Source organism: Mustela erminea, chromosome 18 (assembly GCF_009829155.1).
Source record: "Mustela erminea isolate mMusErm1 chromosome 18, mMusErm1.Pri, whole genome shotgun sequence".
Taxonomy (NCBI): Eukaryota; Metazoa; Chordata; class Mammalia; order Carnivora; family Mustelidae; genus Mustela; species Mustela erminea.
This window is the reverse complement of record NC_045631.1, coordinates 30,866,248-30,880,067: the sequence shown is the minus strand read 5'-3', so window position 1 is coordinate 30,880,067 and position 13,820 is coordinate 30,866,248. Positions and strand designations below refer to the sequence as shown.

Sequence of the window (13,820 nt, the reverse complement as noted above, 5' to 3'; positions counted from 1 at the left end):
GGCGCCCCTGATTTTGAATTCATTGTCATTTAATTTCCTTTCAGTTAGGATTGGAATGAAATTGGATTTTTTTTTAAAGATTTTATTTATTTATTTGACAGAGAGAAATCACAAGTAGATGGAGAGGCAGGCAGAGAGAGAGAGGAGGAAGCAGGCTCCCTGCTGAGCAGAGAGTCCGATGCGGGACTCAATCCCAGGACTCTGAGATCATGACCTGAGCCGAAGGCAGCGGCTTAACCCACTGAGCCACCCAGGCGCCCCTATATCAGCTTTCTAGAGAAAATGTCCACAGCCCCATTTCACAGATCAATACTTGCCCAGATTTGCCTGGCTCATGGGGAAGGAGCCAAGATGTGACCGTCCTCCTGTGGCTCTGTCTAAGTCCAATTCTCCTCCTTAATTGTAATTCTCCTCTATCCCATGGCCTCTGTCCATACATGTGGAAAGAACTTGGTTCTCAAGAGAAGCTACAGGCAGAACAGGAGGGAAGAAACCAGTGTTGCAGGGGTGGGGTGGGGGGGACTGCGGGAGTGGGGGGAAGGCTGAGAATCCGTCTCCTTTCCGAACCCAGTAGAAACATTCCAATACCATTTTTCACTGTCTATCGCATCCTAAGAGCACAAAGGCCTCAGCCAAACCCCTAAATATTTAAAGAGTAACAGAACTCCAGATTCAATGAATATCCACGTTCAAACAGTAGCTGCGATGGGGCAATTGCCAAGTTATTTCTACCCTCACGAGAAAGGAGAGAAAGCAAATATTAACCAGGACCTCGGTCTGGAGCAGTGAAATCAGATCCCACCAGGGTAGTGCCATGCTGGGGAACTTGAACACAATCAGATCTTTCATGTTTCCACCCAAATCTGCCCCCTTTTCACCGGGCTCTCGCCTAACAGCTTCCCTCCAGCGACCATGAATTGGTACCAGAGTGATCCGGACTGTTTTGACACCAAGCCTCCATTCCACAGCCTCGGTTTTTATCGACAAATCAATTATTCTAGCTCATTACTGGGCTCAGGGGAGTTTTCCCATCAGAAGGGAAATTTTCATTCACTCTGCCTTTCATTCGCCCAGGAAGGAAAGACAAAGAAGGGAAGGCAGGAGGGAACTGTGCTCAAGTGCTTAGAGAATGCCCACATGTTTCCCCCCTGGGACAGAACCCAGAGAGATGCTTCTCCCTGAGCCAACCACAGGGAATTTCAGGAAGAAGATTCGAGCCTCCTGAGAGCAGCCCGATGAGTGCACGTCATCTCCATCGCAGAGGTCCTGAGACATGCCCTCATGAAGCCTTCAGAGAGGCGGGGACAGAGGAGCAGGCTGGGTTTGCCAGAGGTGAAGTCAAGCCACAGGTCATAGGAAGTGGGAGAAAAGCGACATGAGATCACCAGCCCTTCCCCTGAAATGAGCAATCTCCAGAAACACTGCATGCAGCCCAACGGAGAGGGCACCCACTATGTGCCGGGGCCGAGACAGGTGCACTGTAGTCTCCCTACACCTCCCACACACAGTCTGAGGCAGCAAAGAGCTGCTGTCCATTTATTCCCACTCTGCAACAGCCTCCTTTAAGAGGACCCCTGGGAAAGACGATCCCAAGGAAAGCTGCTCTCTCTTCGAAATACACAAAATGAATTTTATAAATGATGTTTTCCACGTTACTTTGGCCAACCAGAAGTGCAGAGACAAATTTACTGACCAATTTTAATAATCACGCAGGACTCCCTGCGGTGCATGTTTGTGCAGTAACACTGCCCTACCTTCATAATTCTGTTCCGCTCTTCTTTTCTTTGTGCCGTGATTCCTTTAGTGTACGTATGGCTTTGAGGGAGAAAGCAGTCTTTATCCTTTCTGGAAAAAAAAAAAAAAGTATAGGGGACCCAATCAGTGAGTCATCAGATAAGTAAAATGCAAAATTCGGTTTCATCCTCATAAAAGCCTGTTAGAAGAGTGATCACAGTCCTCACATTTGGGATAAGGAAATTCAGGCGCAGAGAGCCTAAGTAACTAACCAAAGTCACACAACTAGTGAGGGACATAGCCAGTCCCTCAAGATAGTCCATCAAGTCTCTCTGACTTTAAAACTCATGCTCTTTCCACGCCCAGTGGTTCCAAATATTCGGTACTCCTCTAAAACTCCCCCGATCCAGGAGGTCTCAAGACCTTCCAGAATCCAAGAATAGAGACACAGATCCAGCCACTGCTCCCATCTTCTCCCCTTCCACCCAGGACAGGATGAGAGGACGCAGGTGCAGGCTCTGTCCCCACGTCATCCTCCCCATCCCAAGCCCAGCCAGTCCTAAAACAGCATATTAAGAACTCAGTGCCCTCAATCCAGAGGCACATGTGTGGGGAGGGAAGACTCATGCATGTGTTTCTTATTTGCATGCATCCTCCTGGTCTCCACAGAACCATTCCAAGTCCAAGAAGCCATGGGAGCCTTTTTTTTTTTTTTTTTTGCACTCCCTGCCTCTTCTCTCTCTTTCTCTCTCCCGACCCCGCCCCCGCCCTCTTTCTCCCCTCCTCCTTCTCTCTCTGACAGATTTTCTCTTTGCATCTGAGAACCAGCTCTGCCAAGTGAAAATGTAACTCAAACCTCAAAGGGCTCAGCGGCTAGAAACTCTCGAGGCACCACCGCCCCAGAGATGCCGCCTGGCTACAGGCCTCCCGCTGGGCACGGCTCTCAGGCTGCCAGGAGGGGAGGTGCTGCTGGGGGTCTGGGTATTTTTGGCTGATAATGTATCTAAATGCTTTGTGCCTGACCACCTAGAGGTAAGGGTGATTTCTCCACTTCATAGGTGAGGATGTGAAGCTCTGAGTCATGAAGACCCTTTCGTTTATTTGATGCCTACTGTTTGCCAATACCTTCCATCAAGAACTCACTCTGTCCTCACAGCTACCCAGGGGAAGTGGGAGGGAAGCAGGCACCCTGATGCTCCTAGAGGCTGCCATCTTCCTTTCCCCACTCAGCTTGTAAGGAGTGAAGTGGAAAACTCAAGCTCAGGCCCATGTAATTCCAAAGCCATTTTTTCCCACCAGGCAGTGGGACTAGAGGCAACAGCAAGGAAATGGGTGCTCGTACTTGAAACGACCCAACTTCGCTAAGCACCGCCAACAAGCAAAAAGATCTGCCAAGCAGAGCCTCCTGTCTGCAGACGTGCCTGGGAGGAGTGGAGTGATCCTGGCAGGTGGGCTTTTTCAGAAATGGCTTTCTCAAGGAGGCCAGTCCTGAGCTGGCTCATGAAGGACGGGGAGCAGCAGCAGCTGACGCAAGTTTCTACAGCGAGCAGTGTTTGTCCTCAGGTCCCTTTCCCTGAGTCCTACTTCCCCACCAAGACCAGCTACATAATTTGCCAGCACAGCACAAAATGACCCCGTGGCCATAAATCATTCTTTGTAAGATGACAACAGGAGAGCATTAAACCAAACACGAGGCCCTGTGCAGCCACTTAGGTCATGTGTCCACAGAGCCAGCCCTCAGTGTCTCCTTTCTGTACCCACTTCAGACCATCAATCTCCAGAAGCCCAGAATGGGAGCTGCCTGTGCAAGGCTCGGGAATCCACACGTGGCCCAGCAGAACCATTGCCAGTGTCTCCTCCTTCCCTAACCAGGAAACCTATACCATTGCCACAGGCTGTTCCCACCCCCAATCTGGCCTCATGAATACCTGCTGATTCAATTCCACTGAAAAAATAAGTGACACTCATTCATGACCAAGTGTAAATAATTAGTACCTATTTAAACTGTGACCCTCCCACAGAAAGATTTTCATTTTCACAGGGATCACAGCCTTAAGCTCAAGAAAGACACTTCACTTGGTAGCCATTTAGGCATCCAAGAATAGATGGAGAGGGGGTGCTGGAGACAGAAGGGAGAAGGCATTTACGTTCTTACCTATGAGTCAGGCCAATCCCAAGGCCAATCCCATAGAGAGAGTTGGTGCTGGATCTTAGGGACCCCTCCTAGCCTCTCACAGTGGTTCAAACAAGTTCTTAATTTCCATCATGTGGGTCTCACTGGGGCAATTGAACACTGCACTCTCTATCAGGGTCAAAGGTCTCTCTGGAGGAAACTGGGTCCACCACAACTTTGTTTTTTTTTCCCTAGACTCGTGGTGGAGTCCGTTTTTCCCCAAAACAGGATCTGAAGGAGAGAGAGGAAAATAGGATAAAGGGCAGATGGTGGGGGGAAGGAAGAAAGGAAAAATGTTGAATTGCTTTTAATTGATTATAAGCTTTATGAGAACAGAGACCATAGCTGCCTTGTTCCCCTAGAGTCTAAGGCAACAAAGGCAGCCAGTGTAGTTCCTGGTATAGTATAGGGGCTCAATAGCTGTTACAGATGGATGGATGGATGGATGGATGGATGGATGGATGGATGGATAGACGGATGGACGGATGGATGGATGGATGGATGGATGGTGGTTGGGGTGGATGAGTGGTAGGATACATGAATTTATGTGTAGATGGATGGACATGTAGCTGAGTGGGTTAATGGATGAAATGAAGTGTGGATGGATGGGTAGTTGGATCCTTGTGTAAGTGGAAATACATGTAGCTGGGTGGGTAAATGGATAGTGGATCGATGGATGGATGGATGGATGGAAGGATGGATGGATGGATGGATGGATGGACAGATGGAAGGATGGATGGATGGTTGGATGGACAGATGGATAGATGGATGGATGGATGGATGGATGGATGGATGGGTGATGGGTAGGTGGATGAATAGTTGGATCCATGTATAAGTGAATATACATATAGCTGGGTGGGTAAATTGATAGTGGATGGATGAACTGATGGAGAGCGGATAGCTGAATCGATGAAAGGTGGCAAACAGCTTGAGAGTCAAGTGGGTTAATGGATGGACCAATGAATTGATGGTTGGGAGGGGGAAAGAAACGCTACGCCTGATGGTAGATGCTTTTGTGTTTATATCTTTTTTATTTTCCAAATGCTACCAGGAATCCTCTTTGAACAAAGTGAAAGTTTAAACAAGCAAATTGTATCTCATCAGCCCCATGAATTAAATTTTGTGTGAGGTCATCTCCCCTCTAGCTGGAAAGGGGCTCAACTGGGATCCAAATCTCAGTCGACCTGAGTCAGCCCAAAGCTCTCTCCACAGCACTAGCATGCTAGAGAGGCTGAGGATTTGCCCAGAGGACACCCTGCAATTTTCTCTGCTTACCCTTCATCTTAAGCCCCCAGCACCATCCCCTCTTCTGCCCCACAGACGCAGACACACTCAACATCTTTTCTAACAACATTCATTCAGGAGACTTCATGGATCGCATCTTTCTTTTCTGGAATATTCCAACAATACCTCCTGTCTCTCAGAGATGAACTGACCAAGTTGGGTCAGGCAGGGCATGAAGTCCCTCTGACATGAAACCAAACCACACAAGGGCAATGTTCCAATGAGCTGTCAGTTTAGCTTTCTGTAGCCTGATCTTGCATTTGCAATTAGAGTCTTAACATTTCCCCCACTCTGGTCTACTCCACCCTTTATTTTAACTCTCCAAAGTAGTGCCCTTTTGGAGGTCAGGAAACCTGAAGAGAATTTGATGAAGGCTTATATTTTTACCCCACACCCCAAATGCATATAAACACAAAATTGTTTATACACAGACTCCCACTGAAGGACACTGACCTAACTCATTGTATTATGGGATTCATAGAATTGCGTGTGTCAACTTCTCGTAGTCCAGATATCTAGCATGTGAATTATCCAAAATGGGCAATGTTCCCATTTCTTTTTATCAAAGAATTAAACAAGGCACCCCTAAGTTACACAAACCAACTCTATCCTCTGTGAGTGTGGTAGGCAGCTGCTAAGATAGCTCCCAGTGTTCCCCACTCTTGGGTGTTCATACCTGGGTCATTTCCCTCCCCTCGAATGTGGGCTGGACCTAGTGCTTTTCTTTGACAAGTAGAATCAGGATGTCCCTTCCAAGATAACGCTACAAAAGATTCTGGCTCCTGTCTGGTTTGCTCTCTTCTGCTTGCTTATTTATTCTTTTGGAGACAGCTGCCATATTATAAATTGCCCTGGGCAGCCTGTCCTGATCAGCCAGTGAGGAACTGCATCCTGCCAGCAACCTCCTGAGTGGGACTGGAAGCAGAGCCTTACCGGTTGAGTCTTGAGATGAGAGTAGTCCCAGCTCTACCCCCAGCACCAGAGACCCTGGGCCAGAGGACAGCTAAGCCACACCCAGATCCTGGCTCCACAGAAACCATGAGAAACTAATTGTGTCCTGCTTTGACTACTAAGTTTAAGGGTAATTTGCACCTGCATAGATAACTAATACAGTTATCTGACATTCTAGTGAACATTGCTCTTTGCCGATGGTTCTACGGGAAAGAGATAAGATGTACTCTGTATCTCAGTCTATGAGTCAGCTAGTGAAAACAGACCATCATACTTCATGTAAATAAATATAACAAAGTTATTATACATTGACACAATAAACAAACAATAAAAATCCAGTGGCCAAGGCAAGTCACATGGTCAAAACCAAACAAGTATGTCTGTTGGGGGGTATATACTCCATTCCCTCCTTTAGCAGGAGGAACTGCAAAGTCATATGACAAAAGATGTAGATACAGGAAAGGATTAGGAATTAGAGCCAAAAGTGCAATCTACTGCTAAGAAAAGATATGGGGGAATCTTTCTTTTTTTTAAGATTTTTATTTTTAGGTAATCACTGTACCCAACATGGAGACTCAAACCGATGATCCAGAGATCAAGAGTCACACGTTCCTCTGGCTGAACCAGCCAGCCATGCCAAGACACAGAAGAATCTTAAATGCATATCACTAAGCGGAAAAAGCCAATCTGAGACAGCTACATATGGTCTCATTCCTAGTATATGACATTCTGGAAAAGGCAAATACAATACAAAGATCAGTGGTGGCCAGGGTTTGGGGAAGGGAGGGATGAGTAGGCAGAGCACAGAGGATTTTGAGGACAGTGAAACAATTCTGCATGTTACTGTAATGATATATACATGTCATTATGCATTTGTCCAAGCCCACAGAATGTACGCCACCAAGAGTGAACCCTAATGCAAACTATGGACTTTGGGTAGTTATGATGTATTAGATGGGCTCATCAACTCTAACAAATGTCCCACTCTGGGACAGGATGTTGACAATGGTGGATGTTGGAGGGCCAGGGGGCACATGGGAAATCTCTGTACCTTCTGTTCAATTTTGCTGTGAACCCAAAATTGCTCTAAAAAATAAATATATTTTAAAAATACAATCTACTAGAAAGAACTATGGAAGTTTAGAAAAAAATAAATTTGGTGGCTCAGTCAATTGAGCGGTCGACTCTTGATTTTGGCTCGTGTAAAGATCTCAAGGTCCTGGGATCAAGCCTCATGCTGGGCTCCGCACTCAGTGGGGAGTTTGCTTAAGATTCTCTCCCTCTGTCCCTCTCCCCACTCATGTTGCACTTGCATGCTCTATCTTGCTTTCTCTCAAATAAGTAAGTAAATAATGAAAAGAAAAAAGAAAAAATACCTTCAACGTATGCATAAAGAAGAGACTAGAAGGAAATGTATCAAATGTTAACATTGGGTGATGGTAGATTGCACATGAAGTTTATTTTCCTCTTTATGTTTTTTCTACCCCCACATACTGTACAATGGACAATTAAAATAAGAAAAAAATGTTACAAAAAATATGAAAAGGGTTCATGGAGCATGAAGGAAGGAGAAATTATTTCTGGATGAGAGAGCCCAAGAAAGTACCTAAAGCAGGTAACATGAAGCTAGCACTGAGGGGCACAAAGTCCTTCAGCACAGGGAACATACAATAAGAACACTTTATTGTTTTATTTTTTAATAAGAACATTGTAAGTCCAGGGACACCTGGGTGGCTCAGTCAGTTAAGTCTCTGCCTTTGGCTCAGACCATGATCCCAGGGTCCTGGGATGGAGCCCCGCACCCAGCTTCCTGCTCAGCAGGGAGCCTGCTTCTCCCTCTGCCTGCTGCTCCCCCTGCTTGCGCTCGCTCTCTCTCTCTCGCTCTCTCTCTCTGACTCTGACAAATAAATAATTAGAAAAAAAAAAAAAAGAACATTTTAAGTCCATAAAACAGAATATGCCCCCTAATCCCAGAGTAGGACTTGACAGCAGTCATGACAGTCAGTGCATCTTGCTGGGGCCAGGCCGCAGTGCAGTGATAGGCAAGTGACTGGTCACGGAAAACCCACCATGTGGAGGACAGGGAACAGAGGAAATGGGCATTTTTAGGGAGTCTCAAATGTGAGTGATCAAAGGGACTTTTGAAAGCAGATCAGCCCCTTCCTCTCAATGACCTAAAAAAAAGTAACACTTTCATATGGTTCAGCTGAATACCAACAGGGGACCTGAAAGTGCTTTTCCCACGGTCACGGACACAGTGAGTGGCAAAGCCAGCAGAGGTCCAGTGCCGTTTCAAAAGCAAAAGTAGAATAGATACAACACGTCTAAGCTTCTGCCGTGAGTAGTCCAGACACGGGTGGATCTGTCCAGGAGGTTTTCGGGTTTTTGGAAATGCCAACCATGGTGGTCCTGACTGTACACATGCTGTCAGGCTCTAAAATGAAAGTACGTAGTATCGCTGGCATCATCATCTGCTTTAGTCTCTAATGACCTTCTACAGATAGTCATGAGACGAAGAGTCTCAGAAATTCCTCCTGGGTGGAGACAGCATATTCCTCTTATCTGCAGTGCCCACAGGTGCGACACCATTGCAGGTACACGGTCCTTGTTCAGTAATGTTTGCCAGATCTGGTGCCCGCTGTCTCTTCTTTCCCACCCTCCCTGGCTGTGGGCCTTCAGCCAACGGTCACCCCTTGGTCTCCTCCTCCCCCAGGGTCCCTCAGCCCTGTTCTGTAACTTCTATTTTTTAGTGAAAGAGCTTTGGGTGGCAAGAGGTGGGACAGAGGGGAGTCAGGGGTGGGGATTAGGTGGTCATCAAGGGGTTCTGGAGCTCAGGGGTGGCTCCACTGAACTACATTTTGTATTGCATCTAGAAAACACAGGTTTTTATAAGAAAAAAAGGGGCAAATCCATCCCTATGCTGGGGGGATTTGGGAGCAAGCTTTAGCCTCCTAAGAGGGTTCACAAGGTTATACTTAGTCTCTCTCTCTCTCTCTCTCTCTTTCTCACACACACACACACACACACACACACACGTACACACACACCACTCATTTCGTATCAAGCACCAGGTTGAGTAGGTCAGAAAGGAATGGTACCATTGTTCCCTATTTATGCCTGTTTTTCAAGAGACTGCCCCAGAAAGTCACTTCTCTACCCTTCCCCTACCTGAAAATGAGATTAGAATTTGCCCTTGATTTTCCCCAGGACCAGTCCAGCTCAGAATGCTCACAGCAGGGCCATTCAGTGCGCACTAATCATTTCTTCCTATCTCCCCATGAGATTAGAATACTCTGGGCTCTGGCTCCTGGTACAGCCTGACTGTGTTAGGCCCCGACACTCCCCGGCCACTGAGAAATACCCTGGAAAAAACAGGCCCTGGAAGAAAAGATCTCCTTATGGAGCCCCAGCCTCAAACTCCGCTCTCCCCAGAGTGCTTGGCAGAAGTGGGGGCGGGGAGCACGGGGTCTGAAACCGCATGTTTCCGGACATCTCTGCCCCTATGGGTGAGGCCCTTGAAAATTCCTTTTCCTCCTTGGCAGGTCCCCAGGGAAGGGCCCAGCAAAGTCCCAGTCCCTCAGGAGCCTCAGTTACCAAGTCTCCAGGCCTCTCCTGAAGATGGGTTCCTCAGTTTTCCCTCCTGATCACCCAGGGGGAGGAGACTGCCCACCGGGATTTCCCTCCAGCCGAGCTCCAGGTTTAGGGCCCACTTGCGTTTCTCTCTCCTCCCGGCTCCTGTTTCCACCCAACAGAGCTCCTCCTGAATGTGGCCCCGTAGCACAAAAGCCCAAAAGCCTCGGAGGAGAAGTGGCTTCTCTGACTCTTTCCAGCTGTCAAAGAGGCCCGCTAAGAATAACCACACCCGAAATAGCACTTGGGATCATTTAGGTGCGGCTCAGCCCAGAGGCAGGTGGATGCACTAGATGACCTTTGGGAGTAACTTCTACTCCTTGGACAAACCCATTCATTCAACAAAAAATCTACAGAACACCTACTATGCTCCAGGTACTATGAGAGATACTGGGGATGCAATGATGAATGAAACGCATGACTCTTGTCCTTATAGACGTCTGAGCTGAGTGAGTTCACCACAACCCCACCTCTGCCTCCACCAACTTTCCTGCCCATCCCCCCGGGGGCGGGGGGTGTCAAGTGAGTTCCGCCTCTGTGCCGTGGCCCTGCGTTCAGACCTCTAGCCTAGCTCAGAACACACTGTACTACCCTTAGCCACCTCTTTGGATGCTGCCTTACTGAATTCTAAATTCTAGAGACAAGAATGTCTGTTTCCCCAGAACGCTGCTTGGCCCATTGTAAATGCTGAATAAAGATTCGTTAAATGGATGAATGATTCAATGAAGGGGATGGATGCATGGATATATGGATGGACCTAAGCCGACTTAGGATCAAGTACTTTGGATCAAGTACTTTATGGAGATTTTGGCTAGTAGGTGTTTTCTTCTCTCTGCTTCTTTCTCTAAACCCCAATTGGTTTGGTTCTGCTATATCAATGCGGGCCATACTAAAATTAAACATAAGTCACAGGAAGTGAATACTTGAGGGAGAATAAGCACAACAAATACAGGACATACATGCTGATGCTTCTTATCCCTACACGAATGGCCTCTCTCCCGCTAAGTCCAGGCATGACCTCAGCGTCCTTCTCAAAAGAGTTCCTAGGAAATTAGCAGCCAGCCACCGGAGATGTCAGCTATGTCGAAGCTTACTTGCCATCCGTGAACTGGAAGATCAAGCTTGGCAAGGAGAAGCAGGGGGCAGTTCTGAGAGATGGTTGAGAACAAATGCTAAGCAAGTGTAAAGCTTCTCAAACCAAGTCTTATGATGAACAGGACTGTCCTATGGTAACTCATAGGAGAAGCTGTACTTACAGAATCCATTAGCATTTTCATTCAGATGCTAGTTAATGAGTTTTTTCTTTATATCAATTGCTAAATTGCTTACTCATCTCCATAAGAGACCCCTGAAATTGCCAAGTGCCCCTGGGAATCCCAGAATTTCCAAAGCCAGGTCTAGAGAGGAACAAATCTACTCATGCCACCGTCTTGTCCAGAACCTCAAATGGCTTTCCATCTCCTCCAGGATAAGACCCTAGCTCTTTCACAGAGCACTCCAGGTCTTCCATAAAACCCAAGGCGCAACCTCGGTGGAGTCACTACCCCTGACAGCAGGGACTTCACCTTCACTGTCTCCTTCCCTGGGAATGCTCGTGATCCAACCTCCACCTAGTGTAAGTCTGCCGTTCTTGTGACAACATGGGGAAATGCTTCCAATTGATTTGTTCCTAACAAGGAATGCAAGAATGTATGCTTACTAGGATAACATAATAGGACAACAGCTATGAAGAAGCTGTACCCAAGGGAGAGGCTGGCAAGAAATGCCCCAAAATCCCAATAAAGCTCACATTGGCGGTATGAAACCATGAGTGATTCTTCTCCATCTTCCTCTAAAGGGTTTCTGGTGTAGTCTTGTTGCTTTTTCAATGAGATTAGCCAACACTCAACCAACATCTACTATTGGGGGGGAACTGAGCTATTTTTAGCCCATTTACCTCTATCATAGCCTTTTCAAAAGCTATCACCTCCAAGATGCTAACCCTAATGACCTACCTACCAGACTGTCCTGAGAAGACATGGTATCTTTCCCTCTGTGTTCCATATTCTTTCATTATCGCCTCTATTAGACGACTTACCAGGATCTCTCCTGAATCATAGATGATTCTATACACGCCTGTCTCCAGCTTAATGATGGAACGACATTCTTTCTGAATCACTAAATGAAAGAATGGTCATGTTTTCAGTCTACCCTAGTGAGAACAGATCATAATATAATAGGACATGAGATGATACAACCCAGAAAAAATTATCACATCCTCATTACTATTTTCAGCTTCTTCCATGACCCTTTTCAACAGCTGCCCCCCTCCAAATGATTCTAAATCCCAGGCCATTATTTGCAAGCATCTATGAAACCAAAAGGTAGGATTTTTAAGGTGAGATCTTAGAACACACATCGGCCTTTAGAGTCAAGTCAAATCAACCACTTGGTTAATTAATTGCAGGAAATATGAAAACCAGCTCTTGGTTGCAAGCTGCACACTTATCTGTGAGATTTAAGTATTTAGCCAGTTGGATAAAGAATCAGGTGTGCTGATGTTACCAAAAGGAATAGGACTTCACTCCCAGCTGAGCCCCTGCAGAATTACCCAGCAGACTCGCACAGGTATGGCGTAATTGGTGAAGGATTATTTGTTTGAACTTGCAAAATGGATTTCTTAAATGTTTAAGCTGGTGCTAGAAGTGTTTTCAAAGTGCCTGCGTACTCATCCTAAACACACACATTATTAAGGGATTTTATTTGACATTTAACAATTTTGTATATTAATATTCCCCTCTTTCCCCTAAATGGCCTAATCCATCCAAATCCACAGCATCAAAAGTCATTACACAAAAAGAACACGATGTAGCCAGAGCCACTGTGGCCCGGCAATGAATCTGCGTGAGCTGAGATGATTCGGGCAGATTTATAACCTGTTATTTCCTGAACTCGGAGCAAAACCTCACAGGTCCAAGACTTCGAAAGCATTTGAGCAATCTCGTTTCATCACTTTGAAAGGGATGGAGCTCTTGCCATGTGCTCGAGCAACAGTGCCTTCCTGGGATGAAGCCTCAGTCTCTCTCTCTCTCTCTTCCTCTCCCTCTCTCTCTCCAGCTGGGTATGGGAACTAACTCCAGGGGCACTGGGAAAAGGGCATCTTCACCTCATCTTCCTTTCCCTGGTCAGTTTTCTTTTACATCTTTCCTGGATTGCTGTGATGTGGAAACGTATTTGCAGAGAATGTAGGTGGCACTTCAGATCCTGACATTATTACTTAGTTCTTCTCACCAGCAAATGACGTCATGGGTTGAGCTAGAGGAGTGGTGTTCAATCATTTTTGAGGCAAACACAGCTTTAAGAATCTGACGAAAGCTCTGTACCCTCCTCTTGGAGAAAATCAGGTATGGGCACACATGCAATGTTCTCCTGGCAAAGGTAGGCAGTTCTCGTTTCCCGAGGGTCTATGAACCCCAGCTTAACGATGACTGCTCACGGACACTTGCATGGCCCCTTGGTTTACAAACCACTTTTACATCTTTCTCTCTGTAGACAATTTAGAGAGGCGAGTACCCATTCCGCTTGCACAGGAAGATACCGTCAATGTGGCTTCTAAGAAACATATTTAACTCTCTGTTCTCAAATCTTCATTTGTACTCACTCCTAAGAGAAAACTTCACTTTTGGGTGCCTGGGTGGCTCAGTGGGTTAAGCATCTGCTTTTGGCTCAGGTCATGATCCCAGGGTCCTGGGATTGAGGCCCACATGGTGGGGCGGGTCCCTGCTTGGTGGGAAGCCTGCTTCTTCCCTCACCCACTCCCCCTGCTTGTGTTCCCTCTCTCTCTCTGTCTCCCTCTGTCAAATAAATAAATAAAATCTAAAAAAAAAAAATAAAAAAGAAGAAAGAAAGAAAACTTCACTTTCAAAATTCAGATTCTATTTTTTTTAATTATTTATTTATTTATTTGTCAGAGAGAGCGAGCACAAGCAGGGGGAGTGGGAAAGGGAGACGAGCAGGCTACCCACTGAGCAGGGAGCCGGAAGTAGGACTCAATCTCAGGACCCTGGGA

At 46.5% G+C, this 13,820-nt stretch overlaps 1 long non-coding RNA gene across 1 annotated transcript in view; it reads right to left on the bottom strand.

The window, feature by feature from the left end:
* Window positions 1–389: 389 nt before the first annotated feature.
* The window catches only part of LOC116578080, a 55,257-nt gene continuing 41,826 nt past the window's right edge, over window positions 390–13,820 (bottom strand). The window contains exons 3-4 of the long non-coding RNA XR_004280728.1: window positions 1,755–1,845; window positions 390–467 (exon numbers count right to left, since the gene is read on the bottom strand). This is a non-coding gene — a long non-coding RNA (uncharacterized LOC116578080). The remainder of the gene's footprint in view (window positions 468–1,754; window positions 1,846–13,820) is intronic.